Below are 13,708 nucleotides of genomic sequence, written 5' to 3'. Positions count from 1 at the left end.
AAACTGTCTTGCATTGAACCCAGTTTGGAACAAGATGAATTCAGTTTCCAGGAGAATAGGGACAAATATCACCCACCATTGAGGGAGACAAAAGCAGCCATTAGAGAAACTGAGAGATCTTTGCAAAAGATGGTGCACAATTGTAATAATAGTGAAAGCTTTTCCAGCTACGTCAGGAATCAGAAACGTAGTAACACAGAGTTACAGGGAATTACAGTGAGTGCATAGAGTTACATCAAATCGACAGCAGTCATTCTCAAAGTCTTTTACTTGAATGACGCTTTTTCAAATTGATTAGTAATCACACACCCCGCCTCCACCTAAATTATACTATAAACTCCTTGTACATTTACATTACTGAATGTAAAGTTCTTCAGTGTCCTGTTAAAGGGACTTGCAGGAAAGTTTACCAGGGCTGTTCGATATAGTGAACATTGATGTGATTGGTGATGTGAAAACTTTTATCCTCCCTTCAGCTGAAAGGTAACCCGACAGGAAATATCCACTGAGTCTCATTGTAAAATTAATTAAATAATGAAAATGATACATTTGTGTTTAATTCAGCTTTCTCTCACCTCCCAGTGGGCCTGTCCTGTCCTGTCACTGCTGGGTCAGGCCCTGTCCAGTTCCACCAGCCCTGATAACATGGGCCATCTCGACATCCATGTGTGAGAAAGACAATCCCAGATCTGATTTGCTCCAAATTAAATTTCATGTCTAATTGAAGGGCCTCATTTCACTCCTGGGGGTGGTTTATTTCTTGAGGTTGAGATTAACATTAAAACGACAACACACACTGTGTCCACCCATTGTTCTCCCAGACGCACCATCACCTCACAATCAGGATCATGTGTCTATGAAGGGGAGGTTGCTGTCCTGTCTAGACCACCCTGAATACCCTTGCTCCATAACTGTCAGGAATAGAAGGTCCTGGGATTATGAGAGGAGCCGCAGGATATCAGTCTCAGTGATCCTGTAAAATAGAGGAGCATATGAGTAGGAGGAGGCTATTCAGCCCCTTCAGCCTGTTCTGCCATTCAATTACATCATGCCTGATCTGTATCTCAGCTACATTTACCCAGTTTGGTTCCATATCCCTGAATAAACTCACCCAATAAAAATAAATCAATCTCAAGTTTTAACATTCACTCTGTCTTTCGCTCCCCTCTCTCTGTCTTTCTATATATATCTCCCTTTTTTAAAATCTCTTTCTGTCTATCATGCTCGGTCTCATTTTCTATTCTGCTGACATTGATTCTCCACCTCAGACACAGAGTAGCTCCCACTCCAAGGTCAACACAACACCCAAGATGAACCCAGGACTGTGATCTCATACAGAACACAATTGGACCAATGTTCCCAGTCATTTCCAATCAGGGTCCGTGAAGCTGACAGTGGATAAGAACATTAACCAGAGTGGAAGGAAATCGGACTCATCCTGGTGTGAGTCAGCTGCTGACTTAAAGCCCCACTGATCTTCCATTTGTCTGATATCACCGTCTCCTTACTGCGAGTATTAGGAAAAGGCTGACTTGAGTGCAGCAGAAATGCTGATTTATCCAGAAATGTAAAAATTGCCACACTATCAATCCAATTTATTTTTAAACGTGATTGAAATGATTTGAAGTAATTGCCTACGGTTTTAGTTGTGAGTTTTATAATGTTGGCACCTTCAAGAGTCTCATCAACCTAAAGGCTCCTGTTAGAGTGGATTTAAATTTAAACCAGGTTTGCAGGTGTGATCCTCTATTCACACATGGAAGGTGAGAGAGATGCTGTGGGAAACACACTAAGTTCAGTAGCTGAAAGGGTTGAACAGACTGGGATTTGTGTTTAGTGATCCTGGGCATGTTACCGATACCTTCCCTGGATACCAAGGCTAGGAGAGGCTGTCTGGAAGGGATGGAGAGCTGAGACTTGTCACTGAGAGTAACTGAATGTATAAGAATTGAAATAATCTCGAGATAGAAAGGAGAAAATGGAGCAGTCAGTAACAGGACATCAATCAGTTTCTTCTTCTGGGGAAATTAAAGACCTGACAAGGTGTGTGTTTTTGAGACAACATTAATCCATTTGTCAGATATCAGAATATTAAACTCCAGCCCAGATATAGAGTTAATAACAGCAGACAATTAGACTTTGACTGTCAGAATGAACATAGTTCAGTCCTGGATGTGGTTAACAACAGCAGAATCCAACCCAAGCAGTCAGTTGTGAACTCGCTGGCAAAGGAGTGTTTATTCACCACTTGCCTGAATGAGTGCAGCTCCAACAACATTCAGGAAGCTTGAAGCCTTCCAGGACAAAGCAGCCACTTGATCGGCACCTCATCCACCACCTTAAACATTCACTCCCTCCACCACCAGCGAACAGTAGCAGCAGTGTGAACCATCTTCAAGATTCACTGTAGCAACTTGCCAAGGCTCCTTCAACAGCACCTTCCAAACCTGTGACCTCTACCACCTAGAATGACAAGAGCAGCTGATCTTGAGAACACTACCACCTGCAAAGTTCCCCTGCAAGCCACACACCTCCCTGACTTGGAACTATATCACCGTTCCTTCACGAACACTGGGTCATAATCCTGGAACTCCCTTCTGAACAGCACTGTGGGTGGACTGCAATGGTTTAACAAGGTGACTCACCACCACCATCTCAAAGGCAATTAGGGTTGGACAATAAATGCTGGCCTTGCAAGTAATGTCCACATCCCAATGGAATAAAAAAAAAGGAAATCTTTGAAAGAAGTAGAGGAGCTGAGAGGGTGTAACAGTCCAGCTCAGGACTTGTCTTATAACTAATAGGTCTGAAATTCCCAGTGTCAGCAACTTTAATTCCTTATTAAGAAATATAAGCTGAGCAGATTCTCTGTCCTCTACTGTATCTTATATTGATCCATCAATCAGAGTAAACATGCAAGTCCCACGTGTCCAGAGTCACTTACAAGATGTCAGCCCGCTGGATGGAACCTCAGACACCCTGAGCTTGATCTCCGGTGTCTCCAGTCCCGACTGCCCCCTTACATCAGTATCCCCTCACTTTTATACCCTGTAGTGATCCAGCTCTGGCAACTGACTCTTCTTTGTCTTCACTGCTGCGTTTTGTCAGGAAGTGAGGAAAAGACAGCTGGAACTTCTCCAGTCTGTGATTTACAAGGGCACATTCCCTGGTTCCCAGCAATTACTTTTCTTCAGTAATTTTCTCATTATCCTTAAACTACCCTGCCTACTGTTAATTCTGCTATTTCTTACAGTTTCACAATTATAGATATGAACATCAGACATTATAATCTATTCTATGACTCACTTTGGTTTCAGTTTATATTCTGATTAATAACAGACAAACCCTGTCCTTTCCCCTGATCTGATTAGAGTTTCCAATGAGCTGATTCTGTGGAATGGAATGTCTTGTTAGGGTTGCCATGGGACCTGTCTGCAGGGAAGCAACCGTTTGAGTTTCTAACTCAGACTAAACTTCTCCATCCCATAATACACATTATATCAGCTATTTGATAATATATTTCAGCCAGGTTATGTTAATATCTCTAAAACCTACAAGGGGTTCAGAGACATAAACCTTTAAAAGTGGGAGGACAAGTTGATAATGTGGCTAAAAAGCACATGGGATCCCAGTTTTATAATTCAGGGTGTAGAGTACAAAAGGATAGAGGTCATGTAAACCTGTACAAATCATTGGTTAGGCTGCAGTTAGAATATTGGGGTAAGTTTTGGCATCTTACACCAGGAAGGATGTCAAGGCCCATGGAGAGGGTGCGGAAGAGATTCACTGAGATGATACCAGGGAAGAGAGGCTTTAGTTATCAGGAGAGATTAGAGAAACTGGGGCTCTTTTCATTCGAACAAAGGGTCATTGGAGATCAGAGGAATGGGTTCAAAATTTCATCAGGCAAAAGAGGAAAAATACTCCTACGGCAGGTAGAGCACGGATTAGATATAGAGTAAAGCTCCCTCTACACTGTCCCATCAAACACTCCCAGGACAGGTACAGCACGGGGCTGGCTGTTGCTTGATTGAAGGTGCTGACTGCTGATTGCAGCAACGAGCCTCAGCTGACAGTGCTGGTGGCAGTTGGAGATAGCAGAGGTGCAGAGAGGAGCTACACTGAGCAGAGAGAAGTCTTGAACAACAATCACCTTTACAGTGAAAAAAGAGACTTTATTTTGGAAACAAGGCTTTGTTTGGAGGTGGGTGCTGAACACCAGATGTTTTCTTTGGACTGTTGGGGTAGGAACAAGTGGCCGGAATAACAAGGGGTGCTGCTGCAATAAGCACAAAGGGAAGCTCCCTCACCATCACAATTGCCCAGCCTGGGCCAGCTGAAGCTGCCCGGCGAAAGAGACAGAAGGGGATAGCTAGTACCTGGGGAGCTTCAGCTGACCCAGGTGAAGACGCCTCCCCCAACCAAAAGACCTAGAGTGCTGGCAAAGACTGTTTTAAGTGTACCACCTCCGGAAAGCAAGTCATCCCTTACAGTTCGTCTTTCCCTCTCCTCGATACCCTCAGCCTGTCCCCTAACTTGATATGTTTTTTTCAGTATCTCTTGTGAACCTTTCTTTTTGTTCGATTTGCAAGCCTGCAATTTGGGGTGGGTTTAGCTCTTGGACCCATGGCAAGCCCTTCATCACTGGTGGCAGGGCCCACTACTACGTATGCAGCTGGAGCCTCTGTGGCTGCCATGTGGTCCTGTCACCTGTTAAATTAATAACATCCTGGCATTGGTGGGGGGAAAGAGCTATACCCACCCAAGATGGCCATTGAGGCCTGGGTGGCACAGTGGTGCAGTGGTTAGCACTGCAGCCTCACAGCTCCAGTGACCCAGGTTTAGTTCTGGGTACTGCCTGTGCGGAGTTTGCAAGTTCTCCCTGTGTCTGCGTGGGTTTCCGCCGGGTGCTCCAGTTTCCTCCCACGGCCAAAGACTTGCAGGTTGATAGGTAAATTGGCCATTGTAAATTGCCCCTAGTGTAGGTAGGTGGTGGGGATGTGGTAGGGAATATGGGATGAATGTAGGATTAATATAAATGGGTTGTTGTTGGTCGGCACAGACTCGGTGGGCCAAAGGGCCTGTTTCAGTGCTGTATCTCTCTATGACTCTAAAGGCAATGAGCAAAGTTGGCGGCCCCGCGGCCATTGTTGGATGGAAGTGAGCAGAAAGGCATGGCACTATGCTTAATGGGAAATTTAGCCAAGTTAGGAATAATAGGAGCAGTTTGCTGAGCTTTGCTAGTATGACTTAATTGTTAAGGAACAGCCACAGCAGAATGCAGCTTGCAGCTAATCTAACCCACAACCATCAGTCACAAGGTATCAGCAGAACCATGACAGATGTGGGGAGTGAGACCAGAATGTTCGTTGCTGACTCCCTTGCTTCTGCTTTTTTATCTGACTCCTCTGCTCCTGCTTTTTATCTTGCCTGTGTAAAACAACAGACGACCGCCGATCATCAGCGAAATCAGAATCAGACTAGTCTTGGACGGAGAGAGAGGAAATGGGCCCCCGATGTGAGTAGTTGATATATGACCGTGTCGGTTTTCCTCTGTTTCGTAGTCCGATAAAAGTTTGATCACTCGCTTATGGTCAGGTAAGATCGTCTGGACGAGATCAACGATCAGTCTGGCGGATTAGAGAGACAAGGGTCAGTCGATGTAGGGACGACTGAGGTCGTTTTAGAATGACTGAGTTTGAAATTCGCCGTTTAGTTTAGACTACGGCTGAGGTAGGGGCTTTGGCCCTGTGGTTAAAGTTTATTTTTTTGGGGCGGCGACCCTGTGGTTAAAGTTTATTTTTTTGAAGGCGGCGACCTTGTGGTTAAAGTTTATTTTATTGGGGGCGGTGACCCTGTGGTTAAAGTTTATTATTTTGGGGGCGGCGACCCTGTGGTTAAAGTTTATTATTTTGGGGGCGGCGACCCTGTGGTTAAAGTTTATTTTTTTGGGGCGGCAAACCTGTGGTTAAAGTTTATTTTTTTGGGGCGGCAAACCTGTGGTTAAAGTTTATTTTTTTGAAGGCGGCAAACCTGTGGTTAAAGTTAATTTTTTGGGGCGGCAAACCTGTGGTTAAAGTTTATTTTTTTGGGGGCGGTGACCCTGTGGTTAAAGTTTATTTTTTGGGGCGGCAAACCTGTGGTTAAAGTTTATTTTTTTGAAGGCGGCAAACCTGTGGTTAAAGTTGATTTTTTTGGGGGCGGTGACCCTGTGGTTAAAGTTTATTTTTTTGGGGGCGGCGACCCTGTGGTTAAAGTTTATTTTTTTGGGGGCGGTGACCCTGTGGTTAAAGTTTATTTTTTTGGGGGCGGTGACCCTGTGGTTAAAGTTTATTTTTTTGGGGGCGGTGACCCTGTGGTTAAAGTTTATTTTTTTGGGGGCGGTGACCCTGTGGTTAAAGTTTATTTTTTTGGGGGCGGTGACCCTGTGGTTAAAGTTTATTTTTTTGGGGACGGCGACCCTGTGGTTAAAGTTTATTTTTTTGGGGGCGGTGACCCTGTGGTTAAAGTTTATTTTTTTGGGGACGGCGACCCTGTGGTTAAAGTTTATTTTTTTGGGGGCGGTGACCCTGTGGTTAAAGTTTATTTTTTTGGGGGCGGCGACCCTGAAGTAAAAGTTATTTTTTTGGGGGCGGCGACCCTGTGGTTAAAGTTTATTTTTTTGGGGCGGCAAACCTGTGGTTAAAGTTTATTTTTTTGAAGGCGGCAAACCTGTGGTTAAAGTTAATTTTTTTGGGGCGGCAAACCTGTGGTTAAAGTTTATTTTTTTGAAGGCGGCGACCCTGTGGTTAAAGTTTATTTTTTTGAAGGCGGCGACCCTGTGGTTAAAGTTTATTTTTTTGAAGGCGGCGACCCTGTGGTTAAAGTTTATTTTTTTGGGGGCGGTGACCCTGTGGTTAAAGTTTATTTTTTGGGGCGGTGACCCTGTGGTTAAAGTTTATTTTTTTGAAGGCGGCGACCCTGTGGTTAAAGTTTATTTTTTTGGGGGCGGTGACCCTGTGGTTAAAGTTTATTTTTTTGGGGCGGCAAACCTGTGGTTAAAGTTTATTTTTTTGAAGGCGGCAAACCTGTGGTTAAAGTTAATTTTTTGGGGCGGCAAACCTGTGGTTAAAGTTTATTTTTTTGGGGGCGGTGACCCTGTGGTTAAAGTTTATTTTTTTGGGGGCGGTGACCCTGTGGTTAAAGTTAATTTTTTTGGGGGCGGTGACCCTGTGGTTAAAGTTTATTTTTTTGGGGGCGGTGACCCTGTGGTTAAAGTTTATTTTTTTGAAGGCGGCAAACCTGTGGTTAAAGTTTATTTTTTGGGGCGGCAAACCTGTGGTTAAAGTTTATTTTTTGGGGCGGCAAACCTGTGGTTAAAGTTTATTTTTTGGGGGGCGGTGACCCTGTGGTTAAAGTTTATTTTATTGGGGGCGGCGACCCTGTGGTTAAAGTTTATTTTTTTGGGGGCGGTGACCCTGTGGTTAAAGTTTATTTTTTTGAAGGCGGCAAACCTGTGGTTAAAGTTTATTTTTTTGAAGGCGGCGACCCTGTGGTTAAAGTTTATTTTTTGGGGCGGTGACCCTGTGGTTAAAGTTTATTTTTTTGGGGGTGGTGACCCTGTGGTTAAAGTTTATTTTTTTGGGGGCGGTGACCCTGTGGTTAAAGTTTATTTTTTTGAAGGCGGCAAACCTGTGGTTAAAGTTTATTTTTTTGAAGGCGGCGACCCTGTGGTTAAAGTTTATTTTTTTGAAGGCGGCAAACCTGTGGTTAAAGTTTATTTTTTTGAAGGCGGCAAACCTGTGGTTAAAGTTTATTTTTTTGGGGGCGGTGACCCTGTGGTTAAAGTTTATTTTTTTGGGGGCGGTGACCCTGTGGTTAAAGTTTATTTTTTTGAAGGCGGCAAACCTGTGGTTAAAGTTTATTTTTTTGAAGGCGGCGACCCTGTGGTTAAAGTTTATTTTTTTGGGGGCGGTGACCCTGTGGTTAAAGTTTATTTTTTTGGGGCGGCAAACCTGTGGTTAAAGTTTATTTTTTTGGGGGCGGTGACCCTGTGGTTAAAGTTTATTTTTTTGGGGGCGGTGACCCTGTGGTTAAAGTTTATTATTTTGGGGGCGGTGACCCTGTGGTTAAAGTTTATTTTTTTGGGGGCGGTGACCCTGTGGTTAAAGTTTATTTTTTTGGGGGCGGTGACCCTGTGGTTAAAGTTTATTTTTTTGGGGCGGCAAACCTGTGGTTAAAGTTTATTTTTTTGGGGCGGCGACCCTGTGGTTAAAGTTTATTTTTTTGGGGGCGGCGACCCTGTGGTTAAAGTTTATTTTTTTGGGGGCGGTGACCCTGTGGTTAAAGTTTATTTTTTTGGGGGCGGTGACCCTGTGGTTAAAGTTTATTTTTTTGGGGGCGGTGACCCTGTGGTTAAAGTTTATTTTTTTGGGGGCGGTGACCCTGTGGTTAAAGTTTATTTTTTTGGGGCGGCAAACCTGTGGTTAAAATTTATTTTTTTGGGGCGGCAAACCTGTGGTTAAAATTTATTTTTTTGGGGCGGCGACCCTGTGGTTAAAATTTATTTTTTTGGGGCGGCGACCCTGTGGTTAAAATTTATTTTTTTGGGGCGGCAAACCTGTGGTTAAAATTTATTTTTTTGGGGCGGTGACCCTGTGGTTAAAGTTTATTTTTTTGGGGCGGCAAACCTGTGGTTAAAATTTATTTTTTTGGGGCGGCGACCCTGTGGTTAAAATTTATTTTTTTGGGGCGGCGACCCTGTGGTTAAAATTTATTTTTTTGGGGCGGCAAACCTGTGGTTAAAATTTATTTTTTTGGGGCGGTGACCCTGTGGTTAAAGTTTATTTTTTGGGGGGCGGCGACCCTGTGGTTAAAGTTTATTTTTTGGGGGGCGGCGACCCTGTGGTTAAAGTTTATTTTTTGGGGGGCGGCGACCCTGTGGTTAAAGTTATTTTTTTGGGGCGGCAAACCTGAGGTAAAAGTTTATTTTTTTTGGGAACTGAGGTTTTATTTTTAAACAAAAACAAGAAATGCTGGAATCACTCAGCAGGTCTAGCAGCATCTGTGGAAAGAGAAGCAGAGTTAACGTTTCGGGTCAGTGACCCTTCTTCGGAACTGACAAATATTAGAAAAGTCACAGATTATAAGCAAGTGAGGTGGGGGTGGGGCAAGAGATAACAAAGGAGAAGGTGCAGATTGGACAAGGCCACATAGCTGACCAAAAGGTCACGGAGCAAAGGCAAACAATATGTTAATGGTGTGTTGAAAGACAAAGCATTAGTACAGATTAGGTGTGAATACACTGAATATTGAACAGCAGCAAGTGCAAACCTGAAAAAAACAATGGGTAAGCAAACTGAACAAACTAAGATGAAATGAAATAAATGCAAAAAAAGATTGTAAAAAAGAATGTAAAAAAAAGGAAGAAAAAATAACTAAAAATGAAAGTAAAATGGGGGGCTGTCATGCTCTGAAATTATTGAACTCAACGTTCAGTCCGGCAGGCTGTAGTGTGCCTAATCGGTAGATGAGATGCTGTTCCTCGAGCTTGCGTTGATGTTCACTGGAACACTGCAGCAATCCCAGGACAGAGATGTGAGCATGAGAGCAGGGGGGAGTGTTGAAATGGCAAGCAACCGGAAGCTCAGGGTCCTGCTTGCGGACTGAGCGGAGATGTTCCGCAAAGCGGTCACCCAGTCTGCGCTTGGTCTCCCCAATGTAGAGGAGACCACACTGTGAGCAGCGAATACAGTATACTACATTGAAAGAAGTACAAGTAAATCGCTGCTTCACCTGAAAGGAGTGTTTGGGGCCTGGGATAGTGAGGAGAGAGGAGGTAAATGGGCAGGTATTACACCTCCTGCGATTGCAGGGGAAGGTGCCCTGGGACGGGGATTAGGTGGTGGGGGTAATGGAGGAGTGGACCAGGGTTTCGCGGAGGGAACGATCCCTTCGGAATGCTGACAGGGGAAGGGAGGGGAAGATGCGACTGGTAGTGGCATCACGCTGGAGGTGGCGAAAATGGCGGAGGATGATCCTTTGGATATGGAGGCTGGTGGGATGAAAAGTGAGGACGAGGAACCCTGTCACGGTTCTGGGAGGGAGGGGAAGGGGTGAGGGTAGAGGTGCGGGGAATGGGTCGGAAACGGTTGAGGGCCCTGTCAACCACAGTGGGGGGAAATCCTCGGTTGAGGAAAAAGGAGGTCATATCAGAAGCACCGTCATGGAAGGTAGCATCATCAGAGCAGATGCGTCGGAGACGGAGAAACTGGGAGAATGGAATGGAGTCCTTACAGGAGGTAGGGTGTGAAGAAGTGTAGTCGAGGTAGCTGTGGGAGTCGGTGGGCTTATAATGGATATTGGTAGACAACCTATCCCCAGAGATGGAGACAGAGAAGTCGAGGAAGGGAAGGGAAGTGTCAGAGATGGACCATGTAAAGGTGAGAGAAGGGTGGAAATTGGAAGTAAAGTTTTCTAGTTCGGGGCGGGAGCAGGAAACGGCACCGATACAGTCATCAATGTACCGGAAAAAGAGTTGGGGGAGGGGGCCTGAGTCGGACTGGAACAAAGAATGCTCGACATATCCCACAAAAAGACAGGCATAACTAGGACCCATGCGGGTACCCATAGCGACACCTTTTACTTGAAGGAAGTGCGTGGAGTTGAAGGAGAAGTTGTTCAATGTGAGAACAAGTTCAGCCAGGCGGAGGAGGGTGGTGGTGGATGGGGACTGGTTGGGCCTCTGTTCCAGGAAGAAGCGGAGAGCCCTCAAACCATCCTGGTGGGGGATGGAGGTGTAGAGCGATTGGACGTCATTAGTGAAGAGGAGGCGGTTGGGACCAGGAAAATGGAAATTGTCAAAATGACGTAGGGCGTCAGAAGAGTCACGGATGTAGGTGGGAAGAGACTGGACCAGCGGAGAAAAGATAGAGTCCAGATAGGAAGAAATAAGTTCAGTGGGGCAGGAGCAGGCTGACACAATGGGTCTGCCGGGACAGTCCCGTTTGTGGATTTTGGGAAGGAGGTAGAAGCGGGCTGTCCGGGGTTGTGGGACTATGAGGTTGGAAGCCGTAGAGGGAAGATCTCCAGAGGAGACGAGGTCAGTGACAGTCCTTTGGACGGTGGCTTGATGTTCGGTGGTGGGATCATGGTCCAGAGGGAGGTAGGAAGAGGTGTCTGTGAGTTGGCGTCGAGCTTCTGCAAGGTAGAGGTCGGTACGCCATACAACAACAGCACCACCCTTGTCTGCAGGTTTGATGACCATGTAGGGGTTAGACCTGAGAGAACGGAGTGCCTCAAGTTCAGAGGGGGACAGGTTAGAGTGAGTGATGGGGGCAGAGAAATTGAGACGACCAATGTCTCGCCGACAGTTTTCAATGAAGAGATCAAGAGCAGGTAAGAGGCCGGGGGAGGGGTCCAGGTAGAGGGAGAATGCTGGAGGCGGGTGAATGGGTCTGCTGGTCGGGGGGAGGACTCCTTGTCGAAGAAGTGAGCCCGGAGGCGGAGGCGACGGAAGAAGAGCTCAACGTCATGCCGAGCGCGAAATTCATTGAGGTGGGGGCGTAAGGGGATAAAACTGAGACCTTTGCTGAGTACAGAACGCTCAGCATCAGAGAGGGGGAGGTCAGAGGGTATAGTGAATACACGGCAAGGGGTCAGATCAGAAGGGGTGGGGTCAGAGGGAAGTGAAGCGGAAGGAGGATCTGGAGGGGCATTAGTCCCCATCAGCTGCTGGAGCTTGCGTTCCCTAACACCTGAAAGGAAGAAAAAAAGTTTTTTGTTAATGCGTCGGATGAGACGTAAGATGAGATGAAACTGCGGAGTAGAACAGCTTTGAGATAAGGTGAGACGGTGCTGCTGGAGAGAGAGGTCCAGTGTGTGCATGTGGCGGCGCATAGCACTGAGTGTGGATCTCAGGATGCGGCAACAGTAGCAGTCCGAGCAACGTTCCTCGGACTGCTACTCTCGCCGCATCCTGAGATCCACACTCAGTGCTATGCGCCGCCACATGCACACACTGGACCTCTCTCTCCAGCAGCACCGTCTCACCTTATCTCAAAGCTGTTCTACTCCGCAGTTTCATCTCATCTTACGTCTCATCCGACGCATTAACAAAAAACTTTTTTTCTTCCTTTCAGGTGTTAGGGAACGCAAGCTCCAGCAGCTGATGGGGACTAATGCCCCTCCAGATCCTCCTTCCGCTTCACTTCCCTCTGACCCCACCCCTTCTGATCTGACCCCTTACCGTGTATTCACTATACCCTCTGACCTCCCCCTCTGTGATGCTGAGCGTTCTGTACTCAGCAAAGGTCTCAGTTTTATCCCCTTACACCCCCACCTCAATGAATTTCGCGCTCGGCATGACGTTGAGCTCTTCTTCCGTCGCCTCCGCCTCCGGGCTCACTTCTTCGACCAGGAGTCCTCCCCCCAACCAGCAGACCCATTCACCCGCCTCCAGCATTCTCCCTCTACCTGGACCCCTCCCCCTGGCCTCTTACCCGCTCTTGATCTCTTCATTGAAAACTGTTGGCGAGACATTGGTCGTCTCAATTTCTCTGCCCCCCTCACTCACTCCAACTTGTCCCCCTCTGAACTTGAGGCACTCCGTTCTCTCAGGTCTAACCCCTACATGGTCATCAAACCTGCAGACAAGGGTGGTGCTGTTGTTGTATGGCGTACCGACCTCTACCTTGCAGAAGCTCGACGCCAACTCACAGACACCTCTTCCTACCTCCCTCTGGACCATGACCCCACCACCGAACATCAAGCCACCGTCCAAAGGACTGTCACTGACCTCGTCTCCTCTGGAGATCTTCCCTCTACGGCTTCTAACCTCATAGTCCCACAACCCCGGACAGCCCGCTTCTACCTCCTTCCCAAAATCCACAAACGGGACTGTCCCGGCAGACCCATTGTGTCAGCCTGCTCCTGCCCCACTGAACTTATTTCTTCCTATCTAGACTCTATCTTTTCTCCGCTGGTCCAGTCTCTTCCCACCTACATCCGTGACTCTTCTGACGCCCTACGTCATTTTGACAATTTCCATTTTCCTGGTCCCAACCGCCTCCTCTTCACTAATGACGTCCAATCGCTCTACACCTCCATCCCCCACCAGGATGGTTTGAGGGCTCTCCGCTTCTTCCTGGAACAGAGGCCCAACCAGTCCCCATCCACCACCACCCTCCTCCGCCTGGCTGAACTTGTTCTCACATTGAACAACTTCTCCTTCAACTCCACGCACTTCCTTCAAGTAAAAGGTGTCGCTATGGGTACCCGCATGGGTCCTAGTTATGCCTGTCTTTTTGTGGGATATGTCGAGCATTCTTTGTTCCAGTCCTACTCAGGCCCCCTCCCCCAACTCTTTTTCCGGTACATTGATGACTGTATCGGTGCCGTTTCCTGCTCCCGCCCCGAACTAGAAAACTTTATCAACTTTGCTTCCAATTTCCACCCTTCTCTCACCTTTACATGGTCCATCTCTGACACTTCCCTTCCCTTCCTCGACTTCTCTGTCTCCATCTCTGGGGATAGTTTGTCTACCAATATCCATTATAAGCCCACCGACTCCCACAGCTACCTCGACTACACTTCTTCACACCCTACCTCCTGTAAGGACTCCATTCCATTCTCCCAGTTTCTCCGTCTCCGACGCATCTGCTCTGATGATGCTACCTTCCATGACGGTGCTTCTGATATGACCTCCTTTTTCCTCAACCGAGGATTTCCC

At 46.7% G+C, this 13,708-nt stretch overlaps 1 protein-coding gene across 11 annotated transcripts in view; it reads left to right on the top strand.

Moving 5' to 3' along the window:
• The window catches only part of LOC137349170 (zinc finger protein 850-like), a 92,698-nt gene that overhangs the window by 17,969 nt on the left and 61,021 nt on the right, over positions 1-13,708 (top strand). The window contains exons 1-2 of one of the 11 annotated variants that reach the window (XR_010969258.1): positions 4,099-4,204; positions 5,447-5,518. The exons of 3 other annotated variants lie outside the window; for them this stretch is intronic. The gene's annotated coding sequence lies outside the window, so the exon portion shown is untranslated. Of the gene's footprint in view, positions 1-4,098; positions 4,205-5,343; positions 5,519-13,708 lie in introns of those variants that run through there. 7 more of the 11 variants (XR_010969262.1, XR_010969264.1, XR_010969260.1 and 4 more) reach the window with 7 other exon arrangements.

The sequence above is a fragment of the Heterodontus francisci genome, chromosome 34 (assembly GCF_036365525.1).
Source record: "Heterodontus francisci isolate sHetFra1 chromosome 34, sHetFra1.hap1, whole genome shotgun sequence".
NCBI classification, from domain to species: domain Eukaryota; kingdom Metazoa; phylum Chordata; class Chondrichthyes; order Heterodontiformes; family Heterodontidae; genus Heterodontus; species Heterodontus francisci.
This window is presented reverse-complemented; position numbering and strand designations above follow the sequence as displayed.